This window comes from Melanerpes formicivorus, unplaced genomic scaffold, assembly GCF_026170545.1.
Source record: "Melanerpes formicivorus ecotype bairdi unplaced genomic scaffold, bMelFor1.0.p_v2 SCAF_17, whole genome shotgun sequence".
Lineage (NCBI taxonomy): Eukaryota > Metazoa > Chordata > Aves > Piciformes > Picidae > Melanerpes > Melanerpes formicivorus.
The window spans coordinates 5,131,197-5,151,199 of record NW_027142369.1 but is presented as its reverse complement, the minus strand read 5'-3'; the positions used below and the strand labels follow the sequence as shown (position 1 = coordinate 5,151,199).

The following is a 20,003-nucleotide window of genomic DNA, read 5'->3' as shown; positions in this document are numbered from 1 at the left end:
GCCTCGGCTGGAGCTCCCGGCTGGTAAGACGGTAACTAAGATAACCGTTTAGTTCTCAGTTTCCAACACGTAGAAGTCCGGCTCCAGTGGCACGAAGTTGCAGTGTGATGGCCAAGGCAGGCGGCCAAGGTGTGCAGGCATGCACGGCGGGTCGTGTCCCTCGCGGTTGGCGGGATGACCGGGCCGGGTACCCCCGTGGAATAGCGGGCCCGTGGTGAGGAAAGCGTGGGAGACGCCATCGCCGCCTGCCCCGGCCCCAGGGCAGCTGCGTCCTCAGGAAAACACACCCCGGGCAGCAGCACCTCCAGCCCGTCTGTCGCCTGCGCCGGCTCCCCGCTCCCGCACTTCGCCCTCACCCGAAGTTTCGTTCAGGGACGCCCGGCCCGGGGATCCGTGAGGGAGAGGCGGGCAGCCCGGCGGGGTGAGGCGGGGCGGGCGCGCGGGTGGGCGGTGCTAGGGCCCGGCGGGGCGCGGCGCCGCCGCCGGGGCTGGGGTGGGGGGGCAGGCGGCGGCGCGGGCTGCGGCTGCCTCCGGCTGCCTCCCGCCGCGGGGCGCGGAGAGGAGCTGGCCGCAGCGAGCACCGAACCCCGCGGCGGCGACGGGAGCAAAGGGCTGCGGCGAGGAGGTAACGGCCGCGGCGATGGCGTTTCGTGGTGTCCTTGGGAACGTGTGCGGGTGGGTGGATTCCAGCCCCCGCGGCAACCCCCGCACCCCGTCCCTCCCGAGACAGGGAGCCTCAGTCAAACTTTTGGGGTGTCTGGGCCTCTGACCGCCGCAGGCCAGCAGCGGCTCCGCTCCGGGGACTTGTTCGGGGCACCCTTGCTCTGGCCGCCCCTGTCCTGCCGCCGAGCCCCACAGGGCGCGCAGTGTCGCTGCTCTGGGGACGCGGAGTGCTGCGTGGAGGTGGCAGTCCGGTGGCAGGCAGCGGGAAAGGGCGCCCCGGGTCGGGCCGCGTTGTTGCCTGGCTGTGCCCCATCACTGGCGGACCCGGCCGCGTCGCTGAAGCTGTGCCCCATTGCTGACGGGCTCTGCCCCCACGGCGCCGCCCCGCCGAACCCGGTTCCGCGGGGACGCCGGGAGGTGGCCGCGGCAGTGGGGCTGGGCGGGAGGAACGCGGTGTCTGCACCGGGCCCCGGCGGCGGGCAGCCACCCTGCCGTCTCCCTTTTGTTCCTGCGTGCCGCCGACTGTTAGATCCGTGCCCGGGAAGAAGACGCTTCGTACTTCAGGGGCTCCGTGTACGTCTGCACACACGCCTGAAGGGCATCCTTTGGTAGGGCTGGTCTGTCAATGATGCCGCGAAAGGTATTTTCTTATTCTCCCAGTAGCTACCTTTTGCTTGATCGTCTTTGCTGCTGTCTCTTAACTTATCTGGAGTTATAGTTAATTAATTTCTTCACCACACATGCATGCACCCCTGCACCCTGGAGAAGGTTTTCCTGATAATCTGCCAACCATGGCGGTTGGTTGTTACTTATATTATTAAATACACGTCTGTGAAAATCAGTTCACGCGGTCATGGCACCACTGCTCTTACAGCCCAGTTTGCTGAAACTTTAATTGCAGCAGGGGATGTTCTGCTGTGGAGCCATTTACGTCAGAGCAGTGTTACTCCGGTGGGATAACAGCGTTTCTCAGGCGATGGCTTTTCGTGTAGGGAGGGCTCGTGCTGTTTCATGGCATGAATCAGAAACAAAAATGAGCAGACAACGACTATGAGTTTATGTGGTATTAAAACCCCCAATGTGCTAACGGCTGTTACGGGCACGGCAGATTAAGCAGCAAACCCCCAGTTCGCTCCAGCGTAGCCCATGTATCTGCCAGTAAACAACGCAAAGTGGGATCACTTTGCAGCCGAGAATATAGGGCCTTGCAGCTCTGGCTGCCTAAGCGTTACGTGTCAGTAAAGTAGCTCTTGGAGGAGAGGAACTGTCCCAGGAGCTGTAAAATCTATAAACACTTTTCTGATTGGTTTAAAAATTTAGACACAGGAAGCGGATGGTATCTAATAACAGACAAGTGGAGACACTGTTGTCATGGAAACTGAGAAGACTCCCCCCTCCATATATTAAAAAAAAAAAGAAAAAAAAAAAAAGAAAAAGAAGGGAAAAGCCTGCCTGGCGTCAGGAATGCCGGCACACCGCCTTGGCTGCCCCTTGGCTTTCCCACAGCATCTGTTGAAACCTGAGAACCTGCCTGTCAAATCAAGGTCATTTTACAATGAAACCCCGTGCCGCTTTCTCTTCTTTTTCCTCTCTGGACGTTGCCCCATGCTTTCCACCTAAGGAAGAGTTTGGGAGACAGAGCTCACCTTCTCCTTGCCCACTGGCTGCCCTCTGTATGGTGGGTTTCCTGCCCCAGCCAGGGCTGTAGCCAGGGATGGGCTCAGAGCAGGACCACTGTGGGGGTTAAAAACAGAAGCAGTGAGAGGTGACTTTAATTGAATGACTAGGCCACATTTCTTTTCATGGGAATCTATGGACCTGGGAGGGAAAGCTGGGATTGATTAGATCTCCCTCATCATTTTGAAGTTCTATTAAAATGAAATGGTTTGGACTTGAGTGTTAAGGCTATTTTCACAACCCTGCCTTGCCTGCATACACTAAAAATACACAACAAAAACCAGGCAAATGGCAGTGGGAAACCCTGTGCAATTACTTTTCATAAATGAAATCACCATTTGGTTATAGCATGCTATTTGAGGACAAAAGTAGAAATAGAAGAATAAAATGCGCTTCATTATGATGAGTGCGGCATGAGAAAATCAGACTATTATTGTGGCAAATTTAAATTTTACTTTGCTGGACTATTGGAAGTTTATTGTGTGTGAAAGAAGAGAGCTATTCTGCTTTTGGAGTAGGAGAGAATTATTTCACAGCAAACACAAGAAAGGTTTTAATGTTCTTGCTTATTTTCGTGGGCAGCAGGTGTTGATTTCAGATGTTTGTGAAGGAGATATCTTTGACTATTCACTGTGTTTTCTCAGAAACATTTTATTTTGTTTCTCTGTTTAATCTTTATTTTGCAGTGACCAAGCTGAGAAAAAGCAGTTGAGCACTTCACCCACTGTATAAATCATCACTTTGAAAACTTAAATGACTGGTTTGACCTCTGTTGCCTCTTTGGTTGCACATTTCACTTTTTGCATTACAATTTTAAAAGAAAAGCAGAGGCTGGAGAGCAGGTTTTGTGAATTAGGAGGTAAATCCTGCAGGGCACTGAAGTGAGGGTGGCTCAGTGCCCTCTCCACGCACACCTTTGGATCTTGCCGTCTGCGAAACCCAAGGTCTGGCTTTAAAATCTAACTGTGGGCAGAGCAGCCTGAAGGAATGTTAAACTTGGAGGGAACAGTGCCCGCTTTTCCTCAAGGAGTCTCCGTTAGTGGCTCAGCTGGGATGGCAATGGAGTGTGGGGGCTGGGACCCTGCTCCTGGTGTCAGGGAAAGGCTCAGAGAGTTGGGCAATTGTGTATTCAATCCAGCTCAGATTATTGAGAGGCTGCTTTTAATTGCCGCAAAGTTGAAATGGAGAAAGTTTGGCTTGGTAGCAAAAGCGTGATTGCTTCTAGAAGCAAATTTCCTGTTGTCGGGAGCCCCCTTATCTGCAGGAAGGTTTGCCGGCAGGAAGTGTGTCAGTTACTTGTTTTTACACAGCAAAGGAAATGAGCTGGATTGGGTACTTTCTAGATTTACCCTTCGTCGTCCTCCATGTCTGTCTACTCTATTTACCCTAACAGTTTTTGTTTGTAAAGTTTTATGATCTTGGTCATTCCCAAGGGAAGAGCAAGAAGTTAAATGCCTGTGTTGTCTGGCCATTTTTGCTGTTATAAAAAACCACCCCACTAGCCTCTCTGGGCCACGTTTTCAAAAGTATCCTATTTGCAATTTATACCTTTTGAGCCTCATTAATGATACTTGGATAGGCTTCGCTGCTCCCTTAGGATAAAAGATCAAAAAAATGTACCAGTTAATTTACTAATAGGGGCAGTCCTTACACGTCTGAACTACCTTTCATCATGGATCATAAATCACTTTACAGAAATTCATTTTTTAATATCCACAGAAGTTGTATGAGCATAGGGAAGCCAAAATGTAGCATTTCGCATGGACTGCCCAAAGTTGCAAGGCAAATTAAGAGCAGAGCTCACAGTCAAATTAATAGCCTCTTAATTAGCAATTGCTAATGGATTAAAACTTTGAAAATGCTTCTGCCTTTTTTGAGTGCACTCTTCCTAACAAGCAGAGGCAGTGTGTATGTATTTGTGATGTTGGGTCGAGGGTGAGAATCTGTTCACTGGTTCCAGGAAATACCAGGGTTTTGCTGGTCCCTCTCTGGCCTGTCATGACTGGGACGTCAGGTTGGAGGCTTGTAAGTTTAGACACATCTTTGGACAAAGGTCCAGACTAAGGATGAGGGCTGGGGATTTAGGTCTTCCTGTTACAGTAAGCAGGGAAATAAACGTTCTCTCTCCCATGTTGGCTCATGATGGGCTATTTATGTTGTCAAGCTGAGCTTTTGCAGAGTTGAGGGGTAAATGTGGAAGTTACATAAACTTGTAAGAATCTGCCTGGCATGCTTCAAGCAGTGATTTTTGGTGTAGGAGTTGTCTTGGAGTTAGAAGCCGTTCCTGGCAGAAGAGACCATAAGGACTGTCTGGAAGCCTAAGCTGGGCTGGAACGGGACCGTCCTGGCCGATGCTGGAATTTGCCAGTTCATGACTTCAGACGTAGCACAGTGCAGCACGACTTGGGCTGCAGTTTTGAAATATTTCTAGTGAAACCGCATTTGGCTCATTACCTGCTCCCCCAGCCAGAGGAAAACTGTAACAAAATAACGAAGAAGAAGAAAAAAAAAAGGAGTCTTACAAAACAGTCAATTTAAATGTAAAACTCAGCCCTGTTTTTTCAGAAGCCATCAGCTGATTCTGGGAAACCAGCCTAAAGCTCTGGAAGGAAAGGCACTTTTTGGGAAGGCTTTGGAAATTCTATTCTCCGTTTAAGGTGCCCAGAATTGAGCTGCCAAACATCAGGGTAACTCAAAGCCTCCTTAACTTCACAATAATACTTTAGGTGCCTTTAGCAGTCTTGGGACATTTAACTGATCTGAGGCTGGACTGAGGCTGGTTGTCTAGCCTAAAGTTTGCACCTTGGCTGCTTGTGTAGGTTATGAAGAAGTGAGGCTTCCTGTCTCCTGGTTGTCCACCTTGAGGATGGGTATGAACCCCCACCACTCTAGAGGTGGCTGGTGAGAGGGATCTGAGGAGTGGCTAAACTCACCATGACTAGGATACACAACTTTCAGGTGATCCAAGTCCCTTGTGTCAGCGCAGGAGGTGATGGCTGGTTGTTTGCCCCCTTTATTAGGGAGGAACATGTTACGCTCTTTCAAAACTCTGCCTAAAGCTCATCTATTCTGTAATGTCTGCAAAACCTGGACACCCTGAGTCTGCTGGAGGTGAAACTTATTGTGCTGGACAGTATTTTGTTGGTCTTTTATTACTTTTAAGAGTCTCTTTGCTGAAGATAGTCTTTTTCGATGTTGGTGCTGACTGCAAGGTTGTGACTCGTGGTCAGGGTTGATAGGTGCCTCTGAATGAGAAGGCCTGCTTGGCTGTTTGTGACACTTTTCCCCCCCCCCACATTAGCAGGAATTTACAGCAATGCTATCCAATACACTGAAGTTTCCAGCACTGGGTGTTTCTACCTTTTACAGAAAATAGGTTTAAACCTGTTTTAACCTCTGGGTTTTGGCCCACACCAGCTTCTTCCTTTTCTCACCTCCCATGTGCTGGGTTGTGGTGGGACCCTGTACGTGAGCTCTGTTTACTCAGGCTGAGTGTGAGGTTCCGTGGTGCGATCCTAACTGCAAACTGCTTACCTGCCACCTGTTTGCTGATACAGCCCACTCATGGAGTCTGGGCATACTTATTTTTGTTGTAAAGGAAAATACAGCAGACTTCCTAACAGACGGGACTTTGCGTACAAGGCAATCCAAGCTGGATTCTGGAGAACGTTTCACAGGATGGCAGCTTTATTGGAAACTACTTCTTAATACTGCGTGGCAAAGCTGCTGCTCTTTTTAGTGTAGTTCTTTGCAAGACCTGCACCCGCCCCACTGAACTGGGCAGCGGCCTTATGTTTCCTCTGACCCTGCTCCCTGGTCTCCCCTCCAACTCCTGGCAGCTCTATGTCTCCTCAGCGCAGAGCTGCCTTTTTTTTTTTCCCTCTTGGGCTTTGTAAAGAGGCCAACTTTTTCCCTGGATAAAGTCAGCTTCCAGCAAGCAGATGTGAACTCTGCGGTCCAATCCATCCTTGGAGAGCTGCACTCAGTGTTACTCCCCTCAGTAAGGTCTTCTCGTTTCCAGTTTAATTGCTGTCTGGGCTTGCTTTGGAAAGGAGCAGAGAGGCATTAGCGGGGTTACAAGAGGTTATTAGGGAAGAAAGATGAAGGTCTGACCCATCCAGATTAAACTGGATTAAATTTCATTTTACCCCCAACTTCAGCTTGTTTTGATCTAGGTTTTACAGTAGATCATTTGTAGAAGCTACCCAATTAATATGCTAATTTTAACACCAGATTTTGTAAAGCTTTTTTATTGAAAGTAGAGAAGGGATCCAAATGTTTTGATCCTATTTTTATCATTATTTTCACCGAGGTTTTCTCGCACTGCGCTTTGCAGAGAGGAGAAAAATTTTAATAATTCACTAATATACTTCCATTTCATTAACATTTTATCATTCTGGCATTGTGCATATGGTGAACTCCTTAGTACTCTCATTAAGGGCTTGATCTTGCCCCCATACTCTCACACCCCTCCAGGTGTGGAAGCCCCTGAACACAGGTGCTGTTCTGCGTTTTTGGGAAGAGCTTGTCTCATTTTTTCAGTAGATGGTAAAATGAACAAACCATGCAAGGTGTTTTGCAGTGGTGGGGTTTACCATGCAAGGTGTTTTGCAGTGGTGGGGTTTTTTGGTGTTGTTTATTCTTTGGTTTTTATGGGTGGGTGGGGGAGGAGCTGGTTGTTGTTGCTTGCTTGTTTGGTTTGGATTTGGTTTTGCAAAATGTAAACATTTATGCAAAGATGACTGTACTGGTTAGGTTGGAGCCACTAAGTGCCAAGCCTCCAACCATTACGAAACTCAATGGTGTGATCTAGAGAGCACAACAAGATGGTGTTACTGAGATATTGTTTGCATCATTTTGCATACAATAAACATCTGAATTAATGCATGATTTGTTACTGCTAATTTAATACTGTTAGCACACCAAATTACTTCTGGTATCTTTGGAAGGCATAAGAAGCTGAACATGGTTACGGAGTGGAGAGTGGGTAGGTTTAGGAGGTTTGAGAGTGGAAAGGAGACTTCTGACTTGTGACCAGTCAAGATCTAAGGGCCAGATAAGAATTTCATGAGGTTACAAGTATTTAAAATAGTGGCTGTTCTCAGACCAGAGAACAAGAGTTCACAAATACAGGAGATGTTGAGTGGCCTAGCTGAAGGTTTTTTGTTGTCAAATAGAATATACTTGTTTCTAGAGGCACCAGAAACTCATCTCTTGTAAATTGGTGTAATGCCACTGGCGTCAGTGGAATTACACTGACTTATACCAGCTGATGGTCTGTCTGGTGGTATTGCAAGAGTGAAGAATGAGGAAATTGGAAGAGGTTACAAGCCTGAGCAACAGGGAGGGTGGAAGTTTCTTCAGAAGTGATAGAGAAGCTGGACAATTGAATAAAGATCGAAAGGTACATTTCAGCTATACTTGCTTTGATCTGATGATGAGATACCCAGCCAAGAGATGTCAAGGCAGGCTGAGAGGTGGGCTTGGATGGAGAGAGGAGAGGTGATGATGGAAAGCACACTTCTGTTGACACTGTAGTGATTGATGGGTGAGTGAACAAGAAACACACAGGGTGGGGAGGAAGGGGTAAAGAAAGTCCAAGGCCAAAGGCAGGAGCTGGAGGAGTGGATCTGGAGGTACAGAGCAATCACTAGACAAGGAGGGCCAGAAGACAACGTCTCACAAAGCCAAGGTGGGACAAAAGTTTTTTAGTCTGGAAGGAGGAATAGAAAAAACAAATATTATTTGGGGTTGAAAAGAGAAAGGGAATGACAAAGAGAAGGGGAATGACATTGGCTTCTTTAGAGACATGAGCCATGAACAATCTCTGCTGCAATTACTAATCTTTGAAAAGCTGAGCTATAAATAAACAACATCTTAACTGGTATGTCTAATTTTTTCCCCTGTCTTCTGTTGTTACAAAGTAGTCTCATGTAATGGTGCAGCAGACCTTAATGTCCTGGGGATGGTTGCAGCAGCATCTCTAATTGATGCTGTGCTATGTGATGCTGCAGTGGCTGCTCTGTGCAGAGCTCTGCGCCTCACTGTCCCGGAGGCTGAGGTGGCCCTGTCAGCCCTTGTTTACCCTGGGGACCTGCAGCTGGCTGGTGTGCCTGCTGCAATTGGAGTTCTGGGGGAGGTATTGCAGTCAGGTTTTTTGCTCAGGAAATTCAAACAGATGCTGGGAAATTGCAGAATTTTGATTAAATATACCAACACTGTATCTGTGGTTGCCATAGTTAACAGGCCCCTTATTGGGGAGCAGGGTGGTGTTGAACCACATGTGAGCAGGGGAGGTGGCAGGTGGATTCTCTTTAATATCTTTATCGATGATCTGGATGAGGGTATTGAGTCCATCATCAGCAAGTTTGCAGATGACACCAAGCTGGGGGGCATGTGTTGATCTGTTAGAGGGTAGGAGAGCTCTGCAGAGGGACCTTGACAGGCTTGACAGATGGGCAGAGTTCAACGGCATGAGATTTAGCACATCCAAGTGCCGGGTTCTGCACATTGGCCACAACAACCCCATGCAGTGCTACAGGCTGGGGTCAGAGTGGCAGAAAGAGACCTGGGGGTACTGGTTGACAGTAGGCTGAAAATGAGCCAGCAGTGTGCCCAGGTGGCCAAGAACGCCAATGGCATCATGGCCTGTATCAGGAACAGTGGCCAGCAGGAGCAGGGAAGTCATTGTGCCCCTGTACTCAGCACTGGTTAGGCCACACCTTGAGTCCTGTGTCCAGTTCTGGGCCCCTCAGTTTAGGAAAGATGTTGAGTTGCTGGAACATGTCCAGAGAAGGGCAACAAAGCTGGGGAGGGGTTTGGAGCACAAGCCCTATGAAGAGAGGCTGAGGGAGCTGGGGTTGCTTAGCCTGGAGAAGAGGAGGCTCAGGAGATACCTTATTGCTGTCTGCAACTACCTGAAGGGAAGTTGTCGCCAGGTGGAGGTTGGTCTCTTCTCCCAGACAACCAGCACCAGAACAAGAGGACACAGTCTCAAGCTGTGCCAGGGGAGGTTTAGGCTGGATGTTAGGAAGAAATTCTTCACAGAGAGAGTGATTGGCCATTGGAATGTGCTGCCCAGGGAGGTGGTGGAATTGCCATCACTGGAGGTGTTTAGGAGGAGACTTGACAGGGTGCTTGGTGCCATGGTTTAGGTGATTAGATGATGTTGGATGATAGGTTGGACTCGATGATCTTGAAGGTCTCTTCCAACCTGGTTTATTCTACTCTACTCTACTCTACTCTACTCTACTCTACTCTACTCTACTCTACTCTACTCTACTCTGTTCCCCTCTGGCCTGTGACATCTGGTGGGAGCAGAGCTGGAGTGTGATGAAGAAGATTTGGGAAAAATATCACAGCTTCATCTTGTGTTATGACCAAATAGGTAATGTCACTTTGGGCTTATTTTGATATGGAGTAATTTTGTGCAAGGAAGAAGAGAACACAGACTGGAAAAAATGCAGCAAGATATAGGGAAAATGTAGAAGTTAGGCCTGTGTGTTAGGATAGTCACCCTTGTTCACCAGCAGGTCTCCTTACTGAAGCAACTTCAACCCCTTTGCAGTCCTGGGGCCCACTGCAACAAGTTGATACAGCCTGTCTAGACATGAGACTGGCTTAATTGTAGCAAGACAAGAAAAAGTACCCTCCCCCCCAAAAAAAAAACCCCAAAACCCAAACAGCCTCAAGTGTGTGAAGTGCATTTTTTTTTTGGTATGTGTGTATTTGTAAGCCAATGTGCCATTTTTGATGGTTGGGTACATTCCCATTCCTTGATCATGACTCTGGTGGGTCTCCCTGCTCAGCACCTCAAAGGCAGCCAGCCTGAGATGGAAAGTTGGTGTCTTTAGAAACAGAAAACATTTTGGCTTTCCAAATGGAATAATTTATTACTTTCCTACTTCTATCAAAAACATATGTTGCTGCCATTGCAGCAGTTTGAGGGGAAAAAGGCTGAGCATCCTGAAGCTAAAATAGTCGAGAGATGACTCCTGGGGAAAGCAAGGAAAGACATGGAGGGCTCAGAGGCAAAGTAGTGGAATGCAAAGCCTTTCAACACAGGTTGCTCAAGTGGACTGTCTCCAGAAAGCGGTAGTTATCCTCTGACAATGGCTGTCAGTGGTTCCAGAGCTGAGTGGCTCATGAGTGGCTCCTGGTGCCATGCAGTTGCTGGGATGTTGAGGACCAGTGTGAGCTCCCAAAAGCGGCCTTTCTCTGTTTCCTCATGAGCTGACCACAGGGCTGTACACCCTCAGAAATCAATGCACTGGTTGAAGTTGACTGTAAAATCAGACATCCTAGTGATTGGAGCCTGGACCATCGGGTTGGAGAGTCATACAGAAGTGTTGAAGGAATGCAACAGATAAGGAAAGGGCTGGGCACAACTATATAGCCCTCAAGCCCCTTATTGAGGGGATAATTCCACAGCGCTAGTAGCAAAGGCTTTTTTTTTACCTTTCTTTGAGGGGCTGCATGAAACAGCCTTTGCTACAGTGATGGTAGGAATAGTATTGGTCTTGCCCACCAGCCCTTTCTCCCTGGAAAGGTTTATGTCCTATGCTGGTGGGACTCTACCCATTCTTCATGTGTGCTGTGCTTGGTTTATTCAAGCCAGGCTTCCTCTTTGCTGTTTTTTTGTGTGAAGTATTTTCTGCTCAAAAGAGGATGGCTGTTCACTGTGTGACATGGGCAGTTCAGGAATTGTTTTGAAATCTGGAGCAGGAATTTTTTTGGTAGTAATTTTCATTCTGAGCTTGTGTTCATTCTTGCTTACAACTGTAAGCCTACTGCTAATTGTGTGGGAGCAGGGGCTGGGACCACAGAGCAGCAGGCATCTCAAACACTCTGCTCTGTCATAGTGTGAAAAAAAGGTTTTCTTTCAGACCCCCAGAACCTCCAGCCTAAATAGTGTATTTGGAGAAAAAATTGCTTCAGAACAGAAGTGTCTACACCAATATAATTATTTGTCCTTCTCCATACTTCATATACTGTTAAGTTTCTGTTACCTGCTAGTAACATATGAATATTGGGGAAATTTGGGTGGTATGAACAGTATTGTTGGCATTTCTTGAGCAGTAGCTACTGACCTGCTTACATTCAGTGGGTTTCTTACTGTCGAAAACACTTTCAGAACATAAGTGAATGGGCAGGAAACCATCTAAATATTGATCAATATAGACAGAAATTTTTCTCCCACTTCTCATTCAAAGCAACAATGACAAAGTCAGGCAACAGGATTCAGCTCATGGGCTGTTGGGAACAGCTTGTTTAATTTTAAAAGTAGAGCTTTGTTTTGATGGATACTCTCAGGTACTAGGGCTAGGAATGAAACTTTTATTTCCAAACATGAGGGACAAGAAGTTCATCCCAGGTGCAACATCTGTAGGTGAGATAGTAACTTGACTTCCACAGGTGTTGAAGCAAGCAGTGTGGCACTTTGGAAAATCTAGCCAGTTGTTCCTTCTGGTGCCGTTTTGGGCGTGAACACTGACAAAAATTGAAGCTTGTTCCTTTTTCTACCAAAATCTGCTGACTCAGGTTGTCCTAGCTGACTTCAATGAAGATTTTGCTGGAGCAAGGAGCATGGAGTTTGGACATGTAGACAGCTGATAATTGAAGTGGACTTGAGGGGATGCAAGTGGCTAAGCAGGTCTCCAACTACTTCCTCCTGGGTTACAGGGGAACTATACTGACTCCATCTGCCAGCTCAGGAGGCCAGTTGTCCAGAAGACAACCTATCTTGCTATTAAAAATTGAGGCAAAGGTGTTAAGTACCTCTGCCTTTTCCTCATCTTTAGTTACAATATTCCCCTCCATGTCCACTAAGGAGTGGAGGTTGTCTTTGCCCCTCCTCTTGCCATTAATATGTTTGTAAAAGGATTTTTTGTTGTCCTTCACAGCAGTGGCCAGTCTAAGCTCAAAATGGGCTTTTGCCTCTCTAATTTTTTTCCTATGTGACCTAGCAACATCCTTAAACATTTCATGGGTAACCTCTCCTTCCTTCCAAAGATGATACACCCTCTTTTTTTCCCTTAATTCACTCAGAAGTTCATTGCCCAACCAGGCTGGCCGTCTGCCCCAGCAGCTCACCTTCTGGCACACTGGCACAACCTGTTCCTGTGCCTGCAAGATTACTGCATATAACAAGTTTGTTACAAATGTTAATTACCACTACCCATAGTTAACCTTCATTATTAAAGCAACTTCCTTCAAGATAAGACAACGGGACATGCATTTTTGTTTGTTTCTGTCAGTCAGAAGCCCAAGAGGAGCTTTCTGTTCCGTTTATGTGTCGTGATATGAAGTAACGCAACGCCGCTGAAGTCGGAAGTGCATAGCTACAGAGGAAGCAGCTTACTTCATTACCAGAGTGCTTTACCACAACATTGTTTTATTTGTGTACATTAATGTTAATCAAACAGCAAAGTGTGTTTTGCTAGAATTTCTCTGTTAAGTAACTGCTAACAAACTTCATAGTTGCTCTGTAGGCTCTCACGATGCATCATTTTGAGCTACCTTCTCTCTATTAGGTTTTATCTGCCTGCAAAATCCATTTCTAATTCTAGCCATATCTCCTTTGCGATCACTTGACAGAAATCTATTCCCAGGATTCTCCTTATTTTAGTGAAATATCTCTGCTTCAGCACCTTTCCCAAGGTGGCTGATCTAATCATGGCACTATCAGTTATCACTTCTCATTTCCTTTGCTGGCTCTGTCAAATGCAATGCACTACCTAACAAAGTGACATTCAGATACTCTGAATGACCAAAGCTATTTCACAGAGCCACAGAATGGAAGGGGTTAGAAGGGACCTTGAGGGATCATCCAGTCCAGTGCCCCTGCTATAGCAGGTTTGCCTAGATCAGGTTGCACAGGATCTCATCCAGGCGGGTTTTGAAAGTTTCCAGAGGAGAACCTCCCTTGACCTGCTGGCCACACTCTTCTTAATGCCTCCCCTGGATACTATTGTCCTTCTTGGCCACAAGAGCACACTGGTGGCTCATGGTTAACTTGCTGTTCACCAGCACTTCAAGGTCTTTTTCCTCAGAGCTTCTTTCCAATAGATCCACCCCCTACACTGTACTGATGCATGAGGTTATTCCTCTCCAGGTGCAGGACTTGACACTTGGCCTTTTAGAACTTTATTAAGTTCCTCTCCAGCCAGCCATGTAGCCTGTCTGGGTCTCACTGAATTGCAGCTTTCTGATATCAGGTTGGTCAAGCATGATTTCCTCTTCATGAATCCATGTTGACCCTTTCTGATTCCCCTCTGTTATACTCTACAAAACTATAGGCTGTATGTGGTTTGTCAGACGTGTGCTCTTTGCTCAAGAGTGTGACTTGTAAAGTGCACTGTGAGGAGAGTTAATATTAAGTAGCTGCCACTCTGTCACAGATAGGTTGCACTTACAGTGACTATCTGGATATTTAACCCCACATTCATGAGTGCGGTTTTGTGTTTTTTTTCAGGTAGAAAAGAGCAATGCTTCATTCCTGCCAACTGGTAAGAGAGCCTTACCTTGCTGTTAGAGAAATAAAATGTGTTGCCTTCTTGTTCCTAACTTACATTTTTGTCTGTTTATGGACATGTTTCTCTTTTAAATATGAGTGTGACTGTATGCAAAGGTCAGGGTGCTTTTGTGTTTCTCAAGTAAGGAGTCATCTGTGTAGTGAGATCCTCTGTTAAGGTTAAATGTGGTTTCTATGGACACCGGTCCAGCAATAGCATCATTTTTTTTGTCTCTTATTTTTTCCTTTAGGTGACAGGCCTCTTAGTGTTATCAAAGATTGTTATCACAGACTAAGACTTGTTTTAATAAGTGTCTGGCTGACTACTCCATCCGCTCTGGAAGATAAAGTTATCCACCTGCATCCTCACAGCCCTTCCTGCTTTGCACCATTTAACACGCTGTCATGAGCCCTGCTTTGCTGCAGTCCCTCCATTGTTTATTGTGAGGGCTGAATCCTAAATCTTGGGGTTTTGGATAAAACAAGGAGAAAGCTCTCAATAGGCTGGCTGGGAGTGTAGGGAGGGTCCACTCCACAGGCCTGTCTGGGTTCCAGAGCACCACAAAGTGGAACCATTGTGTGGTGCTGGGTGTTCACTGTGAGCAGCACAGCTCTGGATTTCTTCTGAAATCACACAACCTCAGGGTTTTTTTTGATTCCCCCTCCGTCCCCCCCACTGTGTGAAACAAATAAACCTGCCTTCCAGTCTGCAGCTGATCAATGCACATATTTTCCCTGTAGCCTGTTACAGATTGAAAAATTGAGTTTATTTCAGGCAGCAAGGGGAAAAATTAGGAAAACAGATTTTAAGCTGACAAAAAGAACCAGTGTGATTTGTTGTTTATGGCCCAAGGTACAACACAAACCAGGTACTCTGCATTTCAGTTCTTTGGCATACATTTTGATGAGCTGGGTCACAGCTTGGCAGCTTCCAGGGCAAGGTGTTTGCAGTCCCTCCTGCCTGTCCCTCTGGTCAGCTGCAGAGGTGTAGACTGGGGAGTATCTGCCCTATCGGGAGGGCAGAGTGAGGTTTTGTGTATCCTTAAATGGCAATTTCCAATACAGCTGAACAAGGAAGATTGCGTCTCCTGTCTTTAAAAGCTGCTCATTGCTGCATTTTTTTCAAGCTATTTCTTCACTGTAGGAAGTTAGAGCAACCTGTGTTAAAATAATAATTAAATGCTGACAGTACTAAATTTCCACCCAGCATGAGTTGGCAGTGGTTCCAAACCAAAACATTAGATCATTAAAGCAAAAAAAAAAGCAACTTGGTTAAATACCTCTGTATGTTTTTCTGATTAGCTATTCTTAAAAAGAGCATGTGGCTGTAATGTGAGGGTGTGCTTGACAGCAGCAATTGCCTTTTTGGAGAAAGGTAAAATAGTCATGTTTTAAAATATGTATATGTGTGTGTTTGAAAAGCTTTCTTGCTGATCTTAGCTGTGAGGATTTATATCTTACTAATCATCCATTTTCAAAAGCCAGCACAAAATCTCCCTACCAGGAAATCCCCTCAGTATTATGTTTCTGGAAAGAACAGTTAACAGTGAATAATGTGCTCAGGGTTTTGTTTTGGTCTCTTTTTGCTCTTCTCTGGCTAGACAGCTGATTTCACACTTGAGTGTGGAACAGCTATGGTGGACCTTGCTGTAGCATTGATGGGATTGAAGCACAATGAGGCTCAGGGACTGGCTGCAGAGTGCATACTGCAGACATTCAAATAAAAGGGTTTCTGCCCCAAAGAGCTTGCTGTCTTGGGCAGGTATGTGAAGTTAGGTGAGGATTTGGAAGGGGGGGAGAAGGGATGGTATTTGGAACAGAAACCCTCATTTGTCCCATGCCCACTCATTGCCAGAGGTGTGCTTGCCTTCAGAGGCAGGTTGCAGCTGGCTCATTTCACTATATTTCATTAAAACAGTGTTGGCTGAGGAGACTGCAGAATAAAAATTGTCGAAAGCTGCATTTGTAGGCTGCCACTTTTTACCACCTGTTTCTTCCTTTCATGTGCTCTACCATCTATTTGCTCCACTGTGCTCCATAGCAGTGTTTTAGGGGCTGATACCTGTAGCTCTTCCCAGGTCCTCTTTAAGGGATTTTGCTGGAGTTAGCAAGGAGGGGAGGATCTGGTGCTGAGGGGGCCTTGTGCCACTGCAAGAGAGCTGTGGCTGCTGCTGGCTCCGTGGGAAGCTGTGGCGTTTGCGAGGCATCAGTGGGTTGCTCACCATCTCCTCTGTGAGTGCTTGGAGCATCTCTGAAAGCAGTATGACCTCTGTAGCCAAAACACACTTCCCAAGCATGTGCTGAGTGTGGAAGGATGGCCTGGCTGCTGTGGCTTCTGCTCCTGTCGTATCAAAGCAGCTCACTATCTGTGGCGTGGGTATTAACAGTGCCATCCCTATGAGGCACCGCAGGATTATCCTTCCCTTTTCACTCCTTCTGGGCCTTCCACACAAGAAACCAAAAGCCAGAGGGGCTTAGACAGAGTTTTTGTAACTTATTTCAAACTATTCCGTTGGTTGAAGACATAGCAGAGGGCAATACAACCTTTTTTTTTGGTATTAATAGACTCTTGTCTGTACTTAGAAGTTGCTTATGAACAGTGGTTTCACAAACATAATTTCTGCTACCTGAAAGATGTGAGGAAAATATTCACCTGAAGGAGTTCAAAGGAGGTTCAGCATCATGTGTTTACAAATTTACTCAGCACTTTTACTGGACCTTTTTAAGGGCAACTGGGATATTATTTTTTCCCTGGGAGCTGTATAAGTTACTTTTTAGTTTGTTTGTGGTTTGTTTATTTGTTTGTTTGTTTCTTTACTATGCTTTCCAGAAGGCAGATTCTCAGGAAGACTTGTTCTGGTTTAATCTCTGGATTATCTGTTGTTTCTTTTTCCCCCCAAATGGAGTGACTGAATAATCAGATAACCTTAATTCAGGCAGATCTGAGGACTATGTATAGGCATAAGCATAGGGATCCAGATTTGAGGAGTACTGCTGCAAGTGGCAGTGTTTCAGCTATATAGCCTGCATGCATCGGTAGCTCAGGTGCTCCAGCAAGCTTGGCCACTGGTCAGGGACTGGATCCTAACTGCTATGGAAACACCCCAGGTTTGGAAAGCAGAGCAAAAAGTGTATTTATGCAAATGTTAGAGCAGTGAATTTTTACCAATTAAATACAGTGACCAAGCATAAGGTAAGTGTGGCCTGTATTTCCCTCCTTTACAAAGATGTGCCAGTCAAAGAACTGATGGGGTCAGAGAAATGCCTGTGGTTGCCTAAGTCTCAGGCTGCCTCCATCATGGCACTGGCTGGAGGTGGAATGACCTGCTCTTACTTATGTAGCCTATGCTGCCCTGAAGCTGTCACACTCAGTCACACTCCTGCAGGGTGACATTGCAGCTGAGACACCCCTCTGCAATGTGCTGTGGGGGAGCTGAAGTCCCTTTGCATGGTGATCCTCCCTCATGAGAACTGGCCACCACTAAACCTTGATGATAGAAAGTGGATCTGAGAGCCTGGCCTTCATATTTCCCAAATTCATTGCATCCTTGTAGTATTAGAGCTGGGTTAAGACAAACTAGTTCTCTGCTGACATTAATGTACTTGGTCCTATAGGGTGCCATCTAGCCAAACAGTTACATGCTATTAATCTCCAGTTGCTCTTATCAGGTGGTATATTCGATAATCCAGGGCCAAACAAACCCCAACGTATGCTGGTACATGAGGTTGTTCTTTCCCAGATGCAAGACTCTACACTTGTCCTTGTTCTATTTCATTAAATTTGTCCCCACCCGCCTCTCCAGGCTGTCCAGGTCTTGCTGAATGGCAGCACAACCTTCAGGTGTGTCAGCCACTCCTCCCAGTTTGGTGTCATCAGCAAACTTGCTGACAGTGTGCTCTGTTCCCTCATCCAAGTCGCTGATGAATATATTGAATAGTACTGGTCCCACTACCATTCCCTGAGGAACTCTGCTAGAGTCCACCTAGACTGCATCCCACTGGCCACAACTCTCTGACTTCTTTCCTTGTTGGTTCATTCCCTAAATGTGCTTTCACAACCAGCCCCTTTTCCTGGGCTTGGATGGCTGGTTCAGTGAAAGCCAGCTGCTGCTAACATACCTGGAACAGCAGCCACCCACTTTTAGGTCTCCTTCATAATGCCTAAGATACCTGAGAGGCAGCTCCTACAGATCTCTTGATTAGCTGGACTGCTTTTTCACCCTGTGACCTCTTTGGGCACAACTGAAATGGAGGCAAGTTGCAATATTTCAGGACACGTTCACATGCTGATTTTATTGCCTCATTTTGCAGAGGAGGAACACTCCAGGCATCCCATAGCAGAAATTCCCCTTATTCTTGGACACTGCCCAAGGGTTACTCATCAGAACAATAACTGGTAAAAAATAACAATGCTGAGTGTGAAGACTTACGAAGTGCTTTGATAGGGCAGGCTGTGATGATTGTGCATAGAGGGATGTCCTTTTGTAGCTTCAATTGCTATAAAAGGCTTCAGTAGCCTTTCTCTGGCAAACTGCTGGTGCCTGTAGTCAGGAGTTTAGCCAAGTTTTGCAAGCTCAGTGCCACCATACACATACTGATCTGTGGCTGCTCCCGAGGAGAAAGCTGTTTATACTTTAATGCAGTAAGTTCTGCTCACACTGTTCTGTATGGAGGTCTCATTTTGAAAGCATAAGAAAAACAAGAAGGAAGAAGCTTGAGATGTTTTAACACAGCCAAAAGCATTTTCTTCCTACACAGTGCCTTTTCAGAGAGTAAACAGCTTCTCCTTCAGTTCTGTTTTGGTCTAGGTCTCTGTCTTCTGATTTAAACATATGCTTATATCAGTTCCTCAGCTGGTATGTGTCTGTTGGCACAGTACATCTACTGACATAATGCACTTTCTGCATTTACACCTGATGTTTTTGCTGTGGGTCTCTAAACTTAGCAGATTCCTGTAGCAAAGCTGTAACAGGGGGACTTTGAGGTTTTTTGTTTTCATGAGAAGAACACTGGCATAGTGGCCAATAGGAAAAGAAAAAAGTGAAGTTGCTTTTTAACCTGATATCTATAGGATTTCTTGTGTCCCACAAAGCAATTTTGCCTTATTCAGCAGATGGGAACTGTGATGCTCGAAGTGGCTGGATGTTACTAGCAGCATGTGGCACACGTGGAGCAAAGTGCAGATATTCTGTCTGTGAAGTGATATTGGTGCAAGACTTACCCTTCTCTTGGGAAGCTGCTTACAGCTGAAAGCAGTTCCATGCTGGTGAAGCATGCAGCATGCTCTGGTCTTGCCGCTTCCAATCTGGGGCAAAGCAGGGATTTCTAGAAGTGTCCTTTCAAACACAAGTCCTTTGAAAATCCACGTGTGTCCAGGTAAGTAGCTGAGATCACTCACAAAGTGTTGCTCCCCTTAGCAGAAATAGAAAGGACCTCATTTGGGGTCTGTTGGAGCTGCTGTGAGTGGCCATGGGAGGCTTTGATTTCAGATTTTGTTTGTGAGATTTTGCCCTAGCTGAAATAGTGATTGAGAAGATAGAGTAGTAACTTTAACTTCTGTTTAGGACATCTGCAGAAAGGATGCAAATTATCGGAGACTGGGATAAGATCCGAGTCCTAATGAATGACCTTTGAGGATCCTGAGGTCATGTGTGGTAGACTGACCTCATCACCTCTGTTAGATACTGTGAAAGAGACTCTGGCAGGCCGCAGGAACGTCGTTCTCTAATTTTTGTTCTCTTGATTGCTCCTTTTGTCCTGGTTTTGTTTTTTTCGTTTGCCCTCAGATCTAAGCATTGTTATGTTTTCATCTTGTGTCTCACACATGCATGCTTCTGCTAATGAAGAAGAGGAAACAGTCATGCTCAGATTAGGGTCTTTGAAAAACAGAGGTGTCTTGATTTTTGTTACAGCTTTGCACAGGCTACAAGGGATAAAGTGCAAAGTGATTTGGAAATAAGTTGATGTTTTCATGTGAAAATGGAAGGCACCAAAAAAGCTCAAGTGAGTTTTGATACAGTGCTTCAGATTTTTTTTCCCAGTTGTTCAGTTCTGTGCTACAAAAGAGCTGTGTTTTGAAACCTATGAATAGAAGTAAGGAGTGCCCAAACTGTGTAGTTTGTAAGACTTCAAGTTAGTTCAGCTGTTAACC

General features: G+C 46.2%; 1 protein-coding gene across 2 annotated transcripts in view; it reads left to right on the top strand.

Moving 5' to 3' along the window:
- The first annotated feature begins 478 nt into the window (after window positions 1-478).
- The window catches only part of FOXN3 (forkhead box N3), a 213,830-nt gene continuing 194,305 nt past the window's right edge, over window positions 479-20,003 (top strand). Inside the window, exons 1-2 of one of the 2 annotated variants that reach the window (XM_068148745.1) lie at window positions 479-625; window positions 13,814-13,847. The gene's annotated coding sequence lies outside the window, so the exon portion shown is untranslated. The remainder of the gene's footprint in view (window positions 626-13,813; window positions 13,848-20,003) is intronic. The other variant, XM_068148747.1, reaches the window with a different exon arrangement.